Genomic DNA, 14,901 nt, shown 5'->3' with positions numbered 1-14,901 from the left:
TGATTCAAGTAAGATGTCCTAGTTATTAAAAGTTTTTGACTGGCAGATAGAATAAATTGACATTATGCAGCTAATTAGTAGAATCGTTAAAATTACTAAATGGTTTTCTACTGAAAAGAAATATAGGCTGTAGCCCATCTCGAGCAGGTTGAAATAATTTTCTAAATCAACTAAATGAACTATTCAAATCTAGATGTGTTTTGTTAAAGCAATTTTTGTTCCAAATTTCTCTCACTGTCTACACACTACCTGTTACGAATTTTATTAGGCTTTTATTTGCCCTGATTTGGAAACTGTGGGCGTTTTTGATAAAAATTCTGTACAAGCGTTCTTAATGAATAGTTGCTGTGGTTTGAAATTGTCAAAGGCTTCTAAAAATATGTGAAACTTTTCACAAATATCATAGTAAGGTTAGTTCTAAAAGCCTTTGAAAGTTTTCAATAACCTTTTAAAATTGCTAGAGACCAGTAAATACCATTCACAAATCTTTTAACAAGGCCAAAGGACTCTAAAAGTATTTCAAAGTTTTCAAAAACATTTTAGAATTGCCAGAAGCCACTATAATTTTTCCAGGAATCTCTAAATATTAGAAGCCTTTAAAAATGTTTTAACCTTTTCACTAATCTGTTAGTAGGGTCAAATGTCTTAAAATCTGTTCAACGTTTTAAAATTGTCAGTGGCCTTTACCCACCTGCCAACGATCTCTCAATATTGTCAAAAGGTTCTTAAAATGTCTCAAGCCACCAATATTTTGAAAAACCAGATCTCTTAAACTCTTTTAAAGTTTATAAGAACTTTTTGGCAACAATGGTTATGAGGTCTTTCAGGACTCTCAAAATAACGTCAAAAAACCTCAAAAGTTTTCATTTTTAAAATTGACAGAAACTACTAAAACCTATTGAATCTTTCATCAAGCTTTTAATACTGCTTGTCGTCTCTTAGAATTTCTCAAGCATTTTAAGAATCTCTTAATAGGCACAGAGGTAAAAACTTCTTAAATCTTTTTAGTATTTTTGAAAAGTTCTATAAACAAATCCTGTGATGCGCTCAGAAGTCTCTTTCCATTCTATATTGCAGTGCAGCATTTGCGACATGCTGTTACGGTCTTTCTCAAATTTGTAGTACGTTTGTTTGTTTGACAATGCGAAAAACAATCAAATTATCTCAAAATTGAACGAAAACAATCAAAATCTTTTTCCTACTTGACTAAATAAACTAAATTTAAATAATAATAATAAATCATCATATATTTCATCTACCATATAATCTACCTGTAAATTTATGTCTATTATTGAAATTTTTAATTCATCAAACATTGTTTAACATATTTTGAAGCTTTGTCAAGCAACTATAGACGATATAGAAATAAACGATAACTCCCTATAAAACTATTTTAAAGTTTTCACATAAACGACATGCATCGTATCTTGTGGCCATCTGATGCTCAAAGGGCTTTTTCGGGACCACTTCTTAAAAACACTACCTCAAAAGGCCACTCTATGCGGCATTTACGGAAACTGCTTTCCAGTGTTCACTGTACGACTTTTTATTTATTAAACATATTAAAGGTTTCGATCGATGAGAAGTTAATCAAAACTTTAAAGATAAATGTGCGAAAATTACGACCATTAGATCAGGTTTAATGAAAAGCTAGCTCGTATTGCTCATAAGCTTCATATATTACTTATAAATCGATGCAATTTATGGATTTTTTAATGGGGAATTTTTGTTTATTAAATCACTTTCTAATCTATGGAATTTTTACTTGGCAATAGTGAATACTAAGCGTAGGCATATATTTTTAGCAGCTAAAGACGTTAAACAGCTTTTATGTCCTCTTAAATTCTTACGGCGTGTTAATACAAGCTGGTTTTTTGGTTTTGTTGTTATTTAGCAGACTCTATTTGAGTCACTCTGTATAATTGATGGTGCATTAATGAGCATAAAACAAGTAACAATATCCTGGGCGATGTTAAATTAAGCATAAGTGTTAATAAAGCACTTTTTCTGGAAAAAGGTGTGTATAATGAAGTGACTAAAGGTGGACGAACCCGGGCAGAATATGTTCCGCTAATTTATTACGCCACTCGAACTAAAGCTAATTATCATACGCAAATAACTCATCGAATCTTAAATTATGCAGTGATTTTAGCAAATATGTGTATATTCTCATGCTAGATGATACTTATTCAGACTGAAAAGTACATAATTTGATAATAGAGTTAAAATGAGTGACACTGTTAAACCTGTACTACATCGAGATCAGAAAAACTAAGAGCGTGTGGGTTCCTTGCAGCACTTCTGGTGGCAAACATTGCAAAAGTGGCCGTTTACGGATGCTCATCAGCACCAATGGCGAATTTGCCATTTGGTTGTTTGCTTAGTAAAGTGGCTGCTCCATCAGTTCAGTCGATCCACTCGGAATTGCCACTAATTGAGAAATTTGCCAGGAGAGAGCGAGAAAGGAAGGGAAACGTCTCGCCTTTTGATGTTAGACGCTTCCGAATTAGAGGGTGTTTACTCGGGCCGGGTTGTCCTCTTTTTCTGTTTGTGGAAAGGTTGAAATTACAAGGAAATGCACTTTCACTAGAAGAATTCAAGAGAAAAAGCTTCACATTTTTTTCAATCTGGTTGTTTTTAATGTCTAATTTACTTGGGAATGAAACCAAAAATTTGAAGCTTTCTAGCCAAACAACAAAATAGAGGTGTATTTTTAACATTTTGACATTCCAGTATTCATCGAATTATCACGGATGATGAAAGGGGGGTAGAGTAACAAAAAACCGCGTTTTCATATTGTCGAAACTTGATAATTCCATTGAGGAAAACTGATTCTCGTTTTCCCCCATTAATTTTCCTAAATGTTTTATTTCGCAGCGCGGTATAAAAGTTAAGTAAATTAAAAAAAATCGTGGGGTTGAGATTCTATCAGTTTATTGTTTCTTCCCCTTCTTTACAGAGAACGTTCTTTTATGTCGCGTATTTCTGTAAATACGGTCGTATTGTATTTTACTTTAAACGAAATCACCGGCTCGTTTTACCGTCCCGAATGTTATTAAGCGATAAACGGTTTTTAATTCGCAGAAGGGAGCGTTTAGTCATAACTTTCATATGACTCTTTACGATGTGCAAAAAAACAATTGTAATAAAAAGGGCCGTGGGTTAAATTACGCGGACAAAAACGAATTGAAGACGTATTTTCCGTTTAATTTGTTTGGGTATCCCTAGGGAGCAAGTGGGATCTAAGTCCCCAGGGCTATTTTCAATAGGCAATATGATTTGCATGGGGCGTTTGGCAGCGTTGGATGATAGCGTTCATTTTATTATACCCGCGCTACATTGGGAAAATTGGAGATATGGAAATTTTCCTAGGGTCTTAACGACCATGCTACTGTCAGTTTTAGTATGCGACATTCATTATGTTTTTAAGTTAGTCATTTTAATAGCATGAAGATATACAAAATGAAATATTTTTAGAACAAACTGTCTTATACTAGTTCAAGTAATTTAGTGTAGGAAGGGATCAAATTTGGAGGAATCCAAAGATGACATATAGGGTGTTTCAGAGCTGTTGTGACAAAAAGGATTAGTTTTGTATTTTTTTTTTAAATTTGAACAGCCTGTATCTCGAGAACAAAGCACTTGCGGACACATGTTCTCTTGAACTTTTTGCTTGATTTTGCCAGGAGAATCTTCCCTAGGCTTTTGTCACAACAACTTTGAAGCACCCTGTATGTATAATTTTGACGTGGCCCTGGACCTTTTCTTAGATAAATAATAAATTGCACAATGAAGTAATTTTAAGTCTCAAACTGGTCTGAAACTTCCGAGGGGTAAACCGCTGAGTACAATTTTGTACACTAATTCCTAATATGCCAATAATGCCCACTAATTCCTTGTAATGCCCAGTAATTCCTAATAACTCCCAATAACTAACCTAACCTAACTTTAACCACTAATTTCCTGAATTACCACGACGGAGAATCTCAAAAAACCTTTTTTAAATAAAAAAAAAGTAAAAATAAGAAAATATGCGTGCAACGATTTAACCGGAAGTAGATATTAACTGCTGCTTAAATGGGACACCTTGTATATTATTGCATTTTTGGATCTGTGTCTGAGATATTTACTGTTCTATGTGAAATTTAATATTTTCAGTCTCCAGAACAATAATTTTAATTTATACATCAGGGAACGTCTTTTTCTTCGTTTTTGTGTTTTGTCGTGTTATACAAGGTTTGTTCTAAGAGTGGGTGAAGAAAAACGATAAAATATATTATACAGTATGGTCAAAAAAAGAGCTCAAGACGTCAGTTCTAAAAAAAACGTTTTCCAAATTAAACACTCCTTATTCTTATAACTTTGTCTGATTCTTTGTTCAAAATTAAAGTAAGTTTGTATTAGGTCACTTATTTAAACAATTTATCTTTTAAATTGATACATTGAACCACCCTGTAACTGTCAAAATAATCGAGTTATTGAAGGTTAAAGTAGTAGCTGTCAAATTCAGTCAAAACTGTCAAACAACTCGTTCATTTGCAACACTTTGTATAGACTTTTATATGTCAATGGATAGAAAATAGGGCTTTCCAAAAATATGGCCGTTTGGGTTGCTTCGTTGATAGGGTGCTTCGTTTTTTTTTAAATCGGCCAGGTACGGTCCTGATATTTGGGTTAAACCTAGCACAGTGAGTGTCAAATTTAGAGCCGTAGCATAACTGTAGAAATAAAATCATTAAAGTCGATTTTCGCTTGCACTAAGTGGCCAACATAAAGCAAAACCCATTGGAATAGTGGTGGTGTTTCAGGCAAATTTGTCCCTTACGAAAATTGTCATTGGCAAAATCGGTTTTTCAAGAAATTTCTATGCATTACATCGTAGTAGACCTAGTAGCTGATGTAACCGTGGTTTCTTAATTTTCCATGGTCAAATTAGCCCTTAACCAGTCAAAAAGTGTTTCTGGGGCACCCTGTCTGTAAACCGTAAATAAACGTGTATTTGTAAAACTTTGTATATACTTTTATATGTCGATGGACAGCTAATGAAATGAGCTTAATATTGACGTAGAAAAGTCGGTTGGTTAGTGGTACCGTTTAGCCACTAGAGGGCGTCAACTTTGACCAATTCTTTTGGTGTATTCTTTTGTTTAATATGCAAAAACCCGCTTAATTGCACTATTTTTACTAGAGTTTTATACGTCAATAGAGAGCCAATGGAATGACCTTTCTAAAAAGTTTCCAACGCGGATTGATAGGTTGGACCGTTTGGCCGCTAGAGAGCGTCAAAGTCGACTATTTTCTTATGACTTTTTTCGTGCATTCTTTTGTTCAATCTTCAATAACTCGTTTATTTGCACCATTTTTATAGTGTTTTATACGTCAGTGGATAGCCAATGAAATGAGCTTTCTAACAGTCTCCTAATTTGAATGGATAGGTTAGACGGTTTGGCCGCTAGAGGGTCTCAAAGTTGATGGGTTAGGGGTACGGTTTTGTCGCTAGAGAACGTAAAATTTTTTAAAATTTCATTCCTTGTATTCCTACGGAATTCAGTGAAATTACCAAACTTTATTTACGTTTAAATTTGAATGGTAGAAATTATTTTATGAATTTTTTTCTTTTAATATAATTTAGTCGTTCCCAATTCTATTAATAGGTTTCAAAATACCAATGTACTTCCAGTAATGCCCGTTAATTCCTAAAGTTTGTACACCATAATGCCCCAGCGGTTTACCCCTCGGAAACTTCCGAATCCAAACTTCCAATATTTCTTAACCAATGTAAAAAACAGTTTATAAAATGTCAAAAAAGATACGCTACAAAGTACGAGTATATTGAAAAACAAAATGTACATTTTATTGTTTTATGTTAATCTTGTTGCAGTTTTTAATCGTCACTTCAAATTTTCTTTCAAAGCTATTACACATGCAAAACGTCTCGTCTAAAATCTTAATCTCATTACAATTATGACTTTAAATGAAGTTTTAAAAAGTGAACATGTATTTGCAAGCGCTGGTAATTCCAATTACAAAGGCAGCCATTCGGGTATGATATCTCTTGCGTGAAATGGTTTTACGGCTTATAATGGTTGCGGTAATTAGGATTTCTTGCCGCAATTAGCAGTGCGTACCATGTTGGTTTTACATTCGTTATCTTATTACTGGCACGATTTTGAGGTTTGAGATGAGAGCCTGAAACGTCTTCTTGGGTGTGCGCTCCATTTTTACACGCATACACATGTTTAGATTTAATTTAGCACAATTTAACAACCATTTTGTTGCTTTTACTTTAAAAAAAATTGATGGTGGTAACCACAGAAGCAAACCTCAAATTTGAAATGACACGTATTAGCTTAGAACAAAATGAAAACGTTGTAGACAAAATTTTGATGTTCAAATGAGATATTATTGAACTACAAAATGCGCAAATATGTTTCAATATAGATAAACATTTTCTAGAGATATAGAAGACCTTCGTATCCGTCACTATTGTATTGAAAGTTTTCTTCTAAAACTAAAAATAACGCTTGTACTGGGGTGGTCTAAATTCAGTCAATAACCCGTACAATATTGAATTTTTTTAAACATGAAAATCAATTGGCTATCTAAATTTACATAAGGAGATTTTTTATTTTACTCACCCTTTTTTCGTTTCATATCAACTTCAACAAATGCCAAACTTATTTTTTATAAATAATCTTTCATTAATTTCAATGTCTTAATTCCAAAATTATCTAAATTTTTATTAATACCTGACATTCTGTATCTCATCTCATACATAAAAGTTGAAAGTAAGCACATGTCTAACTGAAATTCCACCGTGCATGGCAATATACGACTAATTCGCATTTTTTCACTTCAAACTAAGTTTCTTGTAATCCCAAGGTACTATTTCTTCCAACTAACACAAAAATCCTGTATGTTTAGTTTCATTTACGACTCGACGTGCAATTTTCAAAAGCGTAGCCGCATAAATTTACACGGATCTGGGCGAACGGTCATAAATTGTCACTGCCAACAAATGATGTGTTAAGACTTAATAAGCAGGTTGTTTGTTAATAATTTCTAAATATTCCATATATGCGTCACGACTAGTTGTTAAGGCATTTCCACTTGATTTTTTCCGTTTCGCCGCTTATATGGGACTGGTATTTAATTTGCGGTACCCCTAGCAGTGACTAGAGGCTTGTCGAAATAATTACGCCGTTAAAATGAAAGATGGGGAAGGTTTGACAATCCTCCACCTTTATTTCACTTAAGCCCTAATAAGGTGCTTGAACGTTATTTACTCACATCTTTACCAATTTACAATGTTTCTAGTTGGACAATACTGCTTCGATTTGAATCTAAAGTTTTCAGTAATGTTCGAACCACCGTCTAAGCCTTCCATTGAAAAACACGAGCATCTTTGTGCTGTCTATTAGCCGTACTTCCATCTGTGACATCAATCTCCTTTCGAATACCTTATATTCGGTATGTATGTGGTGTTATTGCAGGCCTCCCTGGTAGTATTTGTTTTCTTAAGTCCGTTGCGGTGTCTGGTATATTTAACGCGTCTTTTTTCGAATCTGACAGGAAACTATAAAGAGTTTTCGACGAACGGTACAGTGAAACTGTCAAGCGAGGCCGTTTTCGTTGCGTTTTACTGCCTCGATATCGAATCGCGGGCTCGATGTTCGGTAATTGTTTTTAGCGGGTCGGCCCTAATAGAAAAACATCGTTATTTGCTTGAGTGACGATTATTTAGATTTTCGTATGGAGTGCTGATGCAAAAGATCCAGTTTGTTGCTAATAAAATTTGATTATAAGCAACCCGTAATGTGTTTTATTAACAACAGTGCAAAAAAAACCTTTTCTACAAAACAGTTGCATTCTGGAGACATGGACTTAAATGACATTTATGATTGCTTTTTCCATATTTTTTTCAGTCATAGTTGTCACTTAGCTTGAAATTGCCTAATAGAATTTGAGAGGGTTAGAGCTACAAGCAAAAAATAACCTTACGAAGACTATAGCAGTATGGAACAAAATCCGTAATATTAGTGTTTTAAATTGAATAAACTGTCAATTTTTGTGAGTCATAATTGAGTTCCTTGTTGACTTATCTAAAAGTATTGATATCATAGTGTTTAAATTAGCTTGAAACGCATCCACGTTATTGGCGTTTCAAGATAAGAGATACTCCCTCTTGTGATCAGTTTTGAAAACAGTTTTGGGCATTCCAGCTGTCATTTCTCCGTTTGCTTACGTTGATTTTGGATAGGAATTTAGCACTGGTTTCATAAATATGAAGTGACAGTGTCATATTATTTATAATTTTAGGTTAGCAACCGATTTTAGTTCAACTAGCACTGCGATCTTAACTTGAAACGCCAATAATTAGCATACTAACAAATGCTATGAGTTTGAAAATGCCAAATAAAACCACCAAATTTTATTAAATAATAAGGCCATCAATGAATAAAAAAATATAGCAGGAAGGAACAATAGCAATCAAAGAGGGGAACAAAAATGGGGGACAGTATGGCGGCCGTAAACTGTCAGAAATCAGTGACGATAATCAATCTGTTGTTGCCCACTATTCACAATCACTCGCCAATAATAATTAAACTAATTTAAGTTTGCAAAAATTAATCTTTAACGGACCGAAAAGCAAAACAAACAAAAACAACAAATCTTTACGGTGTTTAGCTAACTTCACATACCACAAAATATAAACAAAACTGTTTTATGACTAACTTCGGAAGTTTCATTCAATTGCGCAGTAGGTGAATGTGGGGGACAATGATGGCGACTTCCGTCTCGGTCACTTAATGCACAAACGGGGATTTGCTACTTCCTGATTCTTTTTGCTCGAAGAAGGCCATAGATACACAGATTTCCAGAAATCAATCAGAGGCAACATTGGCTTTTCTTTTGACAATCCTAATAACTGATGCCATCTACTAGTACTAGTAACTGTAACCATGATCACTTGTAGACAATTATTGTCCTCAACAATATCTTTTTAAATTTTGTCGTTTTCGAGAAAATTTCTGTTTAAAAATTCACATTTTTTAATATTTGGAAAAGTGTACCTGGCCAATGGAAATAATTCAGACAGCGCCATTTTTGTTTTTTTTTTTGCATGTTATATTTAGAATATAATTGTTTTATCAACCATCAGCCTATATCGCTGATTTTACGTTTAATGAGATTTTAGATTTAGAGCTTTTTATCAAAGTTGTTTTCGATATTCTCGTAATACAGTGTGATATGTAAGAACTACGGTAGTAATTTAAAAATCACCAAAAATATCCCAAGGTAGCAAACAAACCCATTATATGACATACTAGCGAATGCTCGAAAATGTTTCCACCTATAAAATAATTCATTGGGTTGAAATGGCAACAAATTTGCAGTTAAGTTTGGTTTAACCAGTATATCCATGAATAAATATGTATATTTAAGGAAAACCTGATTCTATAAGAAAGCGCCCATTAAATTCGGCCAAGACATTTCGGAAATACAGGGTGTTGAAAATGACTAAAATTCTTCTTTTTGAGGAAAATTAAACAGACTAAACTAGGCCTAACTGATTAGAGCAAATATTAGACCAAGTAATTTAAAATCAGCATGAGCCCACATACAGAACTAGTGTTGCAAATTTGCACTACTTACTTATTGATATTGGAAAAAATGTAGTGGTCAATATAGTTCAAAGTAGTTAGAAAACAATAAGTACTGGTCTAGTTTACTGAGTAACACTGTTAGTATCGAGAGCTACTGCAAGCAAAATACAATATTGAAGACGTAAAATTCATAAACATTGCTTTTAGAAAGGTGTAAAGTGTTAAATTGAATTTATTAACGCATTAGTCTTAGTTATTTGTGAGCAAAAAATTAGTCATTATGCTTCAATTTAGTTTGAAAAATAAAATTGTAGACATTCTAGGCTAGGCACTCGTGTAACTTTTAAATTCAGGTATAGAAATTGCAAAATTATTTATAGGAAATCCCTGGTAGAGAGGGAAGTGTTATAACTGAGTTGTGTTAGATTGTCGCATGTGACTTAATTTTTAGTTGGTCACATGACATCTTATCAGACTTTTTGATGAGTGGTCATGTGACCAAGTATCGGTAATTTTAAAATTTCCACATATTTTTGTATAAAGTGGTCTACGACTAGAATGAATTCTAACAATAGCTGTGCCAGAGCCTTAGGCACTCACAACTAAAAATTTTGCAATTGAAAGCTCTTTTTTAACAGCGTTCTGTTTTTTTTAGGAGTACCTGAAGGAAAAGAGACTGTTTGCATTTAAAACCCGTAAGTACATGATTTTTAAAAAGGTTTATAATTCAGCAGATCCAACGTCGTTACCGATATACAGAATAAACTCAAATAAAAGTTTGTGCCTTTAAAAATACTTTCTCTCGTTTTGTGCTTAAATTTGAATAAGTTCTTTACGTGTGAACTAAAATTTTGGCCTTAATTTTAAATAGTTAATACTTAATCAAGTACAACTCAAACATTTATATTTTAATTATTTCACTTTATAAATATAATAGATAATGGGTTTTCCAATAAGATGAAAAAGATGCCATTTTTTGAGATAAATGATCGGATGTTTATTTGATTATAAAGAGGAAAATATTCCGTTAATAATGGAAAACCACATCAGCCAAATCACCACCACGACCACGCCTACAGGATAATATCCTTTTCATGAAGTTTCCCATAACCAAATCGCAAAGTGGCTGCCCTATATGTCCTCGATAGCCCCACGAAATCCATCTTTGAGGTCTTGAATCGACGCTGGGCTGTTGGCGTAGACCTTATCTTTCACGTAGCCCCAAAGGACGAAGTCACAAGATCTCGGTGGCCAATTGTGATCGAGAGATAACACGGTCCGAAAACTTTTCCCGTAACAGATCATTGGTTTCGTGCACTTGTTTTATTCTTCACATCACTAACTTGTCCCAACAGCACAAATTTTTCGACCAATCTCTGTATTGCGGTCTGACAATAAGGTGCTTCACGACCACCCAAAAATGTACGAGTTTTACGAACCGTCTCTGCCAAATTTTCACGATATTTATAGTAAATTTAAATAATTTCAATGCGTTGTTGAAGCGTGTATCGTTCCTTTTTTATTAATGGCGTAGTTTCTGCTTGTCAAATATCAAAAAATGGCAGCTTGAAAAGTGACATCTACTGAAATAGCGGGCTATTCAAAATAACATCTCTTATTGGAAAACCCGGTAGAAACCTCTAAAGCTATCTAATATAAATTACATAAAATTCCACATATTAATAATGTCACCTATACAACATAATATTTAATAAAATTCCAACATTCACTACATAACTCATATTGTTATCCTGACAGGATTTGTTAGGATGAAAATGCTAAAACTGCAATAAAACAAAAGGGCGCTTTCTCTAAATCCGGTCTCCTTTATTAATTGAGTTATTTATATTGGGCTCGTTCAAATATGAGTCCGTTCCGTTCCCAACCGAAAACGTCGGCATTCGGGGAATTTAATTTCGTTTTGTTCGCCGAATAATAATCTAAATTCGAGTTTGTCACTCTTTGACGAACAAACACCACACGCAAACATCTTTTTGTAAAAAAAAAATTAATGAAATCGATCGGTCGCCCACGAAAATCTAAACCGTAAATTGGACTCTTCATCACATTGAAGGTCCATTAACTAATTTTTACGACGTCAAAAGAGGCGTTAAGAAACTGGTTCACTTTACGCCCGGTTTCGTTTAAAATTTCGACGACACCTGTAGACTCGGCATGCAAGTTTGCAGGATTAATGAGCCGTTTAAAAATGATGTATATTTGGCGAAAAGACAAGATTTAAATCGAACGAAATGGTCGTGAAAGGATTTCAGGTACAAAATTAAAAATCGCGATTTATTATGCACCATGTGAATTTATTAAGTCGTATAATATTGCAGAAAAAGTATGGAGTTTTTGATTCCAGAGAGTTGATTTTATATTTTAAGTTTATGTACTTGAAGTAACAAAAAATGGAAATGTAACGTGATACAACGATTTCTTTACAAATAAACGTAATATAACGGATTGAAATACATTAGTCTAGTCTAGTCTTAGTAGAATTTATATCCTGGATGTCCGTAAATTAGTGAAACGATAGGAAATAATAATGGATTATAAAATTTGTTTTTCGCCGGATTTGAACCAGCGATGTTTGCATTTCCAATGATAAGAATGTAAAGGTCGCTGATTATGGTTTAATTGTGACATTAATTTGTATTTTTCTCATACAAATTATTGTCACAAATCATCGATGTTGGTGATCTTTCTAGTTTGTCAAAACTCTTGTTTTAGTACAGTACTAAAATTATGGTTTAACATAATCGTATCGGCAAAACATAAAAATAAGCTTTAAAAATTGTGGCTATTAATATCTGAAATTTTTTCCATGACGAAATCAAGATAACTCCGGCGATAAATTGATTTAAAAGGAATCCGCCGATAATAAGGCTCGTGAGACGGCGAGATGGGAAGACGATAGGAGGACGGTGTACGGATGTAATTCCCGTCGAAATTACGTCTCGGTGGAGTTTCGTTCCTAATTAAAGTTGCCGTAACAACGAATATGACGCACCCGAATAATTCCGTCAATTAGGGCCGTCGCGAGGGTTGATATTCGATACGGAAACGACCCTGTAGGGCGAACTTACACAAGACCGGTTGCGGGGTGTTCGAAATACTTTGGTAGCCTAACAGACTGGAAGAATTTCGACCAGTTTTTGATAATACTCAGAAACTGTAAATTTACCTTAAAACTGTTCAAAATATTGGTGTATCATACTTTAATGGATTGTGTAATAAAATTAATCACCAATGCAATCCATCGATTGTATCCGTACAACCAAAGTAATTTGAAATGACGTCTGATATTTGAAAAGTTCTTGCTAATAGGTTTACATAGCTGAAATACCGAGGGGGTATATCGCTGATGTGTATTGGTGAATTTTATTTTGCATTTCTGTAAAATTATTGGAGGTATTTTCCAGTTTTTATAAGGCTCTTTGAAGTACATATTACAATGCGTTCCGAGGTATTAAAGTACATTATATTTCGAGACGCAGAAATAAAGGACATTTTACGAGTATTTAGTAACTTTTTTGCAAAATTAAAAAATAACGGTTTATTCACTGGAAATCATTTTAGTCATATGAGGCATTTACGAATATTCTACCGGTAGATACCTGTTTAACCTAGAGTGTTCGAAAATTGTTTTTGGTAACTACTATTGCCGTTCTGAAATTTTACCGATATACCGAATATATGTACCCGGTTTATGATTTATGGATCGAGAAGTTCCGTCGGTAAATTAAGAAAAAAGTGACTTTTGACAGGTTTTTCCTTAAAATTTAGAATCATAACCTCAAAAATTAGTTTATGGTTGACAGTTTGTCGGTTTGTTCCACAATTTAGCTAACTTATGAGATTCACCTGTTCAATTAAAATGGATTTTGGAATATATTCTGTTCACGAGATGGAGGTATGCCGATATTATAAAACATTTCAGGAATGAACATCTGGATGCCAGTCAAGTGTCAAAGACATATCAGGAATAGGAATACCAATCGTGTTCTAAAATTCATTCAACCGTAATGAACCAGATCCTTAAAAGTTACACCGATTGTGGTAAACGGTGCAATTAGCTGGTATAATTTTCGTAAATGCCTATGGACAACTGTTTTGAAGGTTTAATACTTTAATGACGAAGAGTGCGTTCCATATCTTCGAAATTTTTCGAAAAATATAATTATATTATTATATTATTACAGGGAATCTATAGGTAATCTTATTTCAACCGAATTTATTTATTATAATTATAATCATTAACCCCTCTTTGAAATACCGATAAAAAATTTTGATTTCTAAACGGCTTTTGGGCATTTTTAATGGAAGCTAATATTATAGTTTTATAAAAATATTGGCATATTTTCTCATGGTAATAGTTTAAGTTTTACATTGTTAATTAACTTAACATGCATTAAAACTTGATTAGGTTAGGTTATTTAACAAAGTAAGTGAAAATTTATAGGCAATACAAGAAAAAAAGCTTTTTTAACCAAAATAAAAATATTGGTTTCTATTTAAAAAAAATTTAGTTGATAATGGCTCAGAAAATCTTTGAAATCTTTGATTTAAAATGTTATACGCTATTTTGGGGAGGAAAAGACATTTGCACAACTTTGTCTCAATTTGAATCTGTATTCTGTATTTGTTACAGTTTTGACATAAAAACAACTAACAATAGGAAAGTTTTGAAAATTTGGTAAGATAGTAAAGTCAGAATGCTCAATCCAACTAAAATATTTTCAATGTTATGACACTTCCGGTTACACCGGAAGTAGGTACAAATTTTCTTATTTTAAATGGGACATCCTGTATATTATTGTTGTGTTTTGAATGCTCCTATCGATTTCAAATATTTTTCATGTATCTTATCTGCAACGGTTTTTGAGGTATTGATATTTGACAAATGACATTTTTAGGCTTTGTAGTGTCATAGCTCCTAACTAGAATGACAGAGCAAAACAACTTACATGTTCTTAACTCAACTTTTTGAGGTCTATCGTTTGGTAACATTTTTTGAATAATTAATATTCTGTAAGACAGGTGTCATACATTTTATAACATAAAAAAAATTGACACCTGTCAATTTTTCCAATATGACCACGCAATAGATCTCAAAAGTTAAGGTAAGATAAGGTAAGACATGCAAGCCGTCTTGCTCTATCTCATTTTAGTTAGGGGCTATAACACTCCAAAATCTGAAAATGTCATTTTCCAATCTCGAAAATCACAGATAGATATGGGTCATGATACATGAAAAATATTTGAAATTAACAGTTACCTATTGGTAGGT

General features: G+C 33.4%; 1 protein-coding gene across 2 annotated transcripts in view; it reads left to right on the top strand.

Annotated features, from left to right (window-relative positions):
• The window catches only part of Ephrin (ephrin), a 416,945-nt gene that overhangs the window by 75,812 nt on the left and 326,232 nt on the right, over nt 1-14,901 (top strand). Inside the window, exon 2 of one of the 2 annotated variants that reach the window (XM_081996238.1) lies at nt 10,264-10,303. The exons of the other annotated variant lie outside the window; for it this stretch is intronic. The gene's annotated coding sequence lies outside the window, so the exon portion shown is untranslated. The remainder of the gene's footprint in view (nt 1-10,263; nt 10,304-14,901) is intronic. 2 annotated transcript variants of the gene reach the window in all.

The sequence above is a fragment of the Ips typographus genome, linkage group LG2 (assembly GCF_016097725.1).
Source record: "Ips typographus isolate SLU linkage group LG2, UJ_Ityp_2.0, whole genome shotgun sequence".
Taxonomy (NCBI): Eukaryota; Metazoa; Arthropoda; class Insecta; order Coleoptera; family Curculionidae; genus Ips; species Ips typographus.
This window is presented reverse-complemented; position numbering and strand designations above follow the sequence as displayed.